A 2142-nucleotide genomic window follows, 5' to 3' on the forward strand; every position below is an offset into this window, starting at 1 on the left:
TCGGAGGGTATTTTACAGTCTGTTCAGGATAAATTCTACTGATTTTAAGGAGATATTTGTCAGTTCTAGGGTTGGTCTTTCGTTTTCGTCTACGTATGTCTTTTACTTTGGGGGCAGTATCACTATACCTCCTAATAACTCTTGAATCACTAGATTTTCCTCACACCAAGCAGAGGCAATGTCTCTTATAGTCACAAATATGTGTTCATGAAGAGAAACTATTTTTTTCCCGCTTCCTAGTTGGAATGTCCATTTTAATTGTGTTAAGATAGACGTTCCACCTAAGTAGCGGGCAAAAATACTTCTTCATAGGTGAAATAAATCTTCTTAGGTAAAATGTCCATTTTCACACAAACACGAAGTTTTCCTGTAGAGAACACAGAAATAACATACGCTCTTGCTACAGATACAAGCACTCACTGGAATTGGAGGGGACCTGCAATTGTTTATAATCAAGGCAACAATGATCCACCAAAGAGTCCAACAACTGGGCGTATAAAATTGACTACAGCTAAGCAACTACAGTTCTTTGTAAAATATGAGCTTTCAAAATTAATTTTTTCAGTCGTAGGAAAACTACGTATAGTACAGGAAAGATGAAGTGAAGTCACTGAGTGATAATACATTCCTAATTCATCTACCTCAGATGTGGTTAAAGTTGTACAGGTGCTGACAGATTGAGTACGGGAGTCCTTTATTTTCAATAAAAGAAAAGGGAATTTTTTTTTAAATGCGTGAGCTATGGATGGCAATGGATCTCCACAAAGCCGTGCACGGCCCCTGGGTTGGCGACACATCAGATTTTTCCAGAATGTGCCGCTATCCCACGGCTTGTTCACGTGCTCGACGAACAAACAACCTTTCTGCTGACGGGCTGACGCTTAGGGAAGCGTCGCTTGCCTAGGCAGAGCTCCTACAGCAGCCAATCAGAAAGGTCCAGGAGATCACGTGTGAGCGCCCACCGCGCCGAGCTGCGCAGACGAGGCGTGTGGATGGCCCTCTTTTACTGACAGGCCGCCGACGAGAACAGACGCATTGGCCGGTTGCCTCCGTGCACTTTTCGAGCCCCGGGTCAATCTGTTTGCGCCTTAGGGCCGCTAAACTCACATAATGTACCCCGGTTAGGTCAATCAGTAAATGTTTTCTCAATAAACGGGAGGGAATTTGCCGACCGCAGTTGAAAAATTAACACTTGTTCTTTTTAAACCCTACTTCCACCTCAGCCACACCCTGACATGCACAAAGCATATGAGCTCCCATTTTATACTGACTGATCTCCACTTTGAGCTCCTCTTACAGCTCTATCGTGAGTCATTGCTACGTAGCACACCATCAAAATTTGGTTGATAATGGGTGTGAGATGTGAGTCTATTTTTTATTTTACTATCAGCATTGGAGATGTGGGCAAGGGAGTTCTATTTTTCATGAACAATTTTATATTCAATGTACACATAACCCTCCTGTATTACACTGGACGCAGAATACCGTGGCCCGTAGATGCACAGATGACAGGACACACGTGGGGAGAGCAGTAGTGGTGGGGGTTGCAGGCAGGTTCTGCAGGGGAAATGCTGGGCACTGCAGGGGAAGTGCCACTGTAAACTTAAGCCCATATTCACATGTTTTGTAAATATTAAATGGGCCCCCTTCACTACCAAACTTGCGTGGTGACCATTCAGAAACATTTGTCCCCTCTTCTTTGGTTAGTATCTAAAAAGCATTCCGAGAAAAACGCAGCAACTTATTTTCGCCTGGTTTGTTAACCATGTCTAACTTTCAGAGAGTGGTCAATTTTGAGTAAAATCTATACATTTCTCTTGATGCCATGATGAAATTTGCTTCTGTTGCCTAAACTCAGCGGAATTTACTCAATCTCACCTCACTAACATGTTTTGCAGATGCAATTGTGAGAGAATTCTGAAACAGTTGTACATGAAGTTTATTAAGCGAGGAACTGAGTATAAGTGAGGGCCACGTCTTACAGAGAAGCACATCCTCGATTCAAAATAAAGTGTAATTACTTCACTTACGTTGTTCCAAATCCCATAGCATTTCTCGTTTCACCAGTGATCGACAGCCCTTAAAAATTAAATTCTTTCATCGGAAATGTCTGTAGTTAGTGGAATAACACAGTAGACAGTT

Source organism: Schistocerca nitens, chromosome 7 (assembly GCF_023898315.1).
Source record: "Schistocerca nitens isolate TAMUIC-IGC-003100 chromosome 7, iqSchNite1.1, whole genome shotgun sequence".
Lineage (NCBI taxonomy): Eukaryota > Metazoa > Arthropoda > Insecta > Orthoptera > Acrididae > Schistocerca > Schistocerca nitens.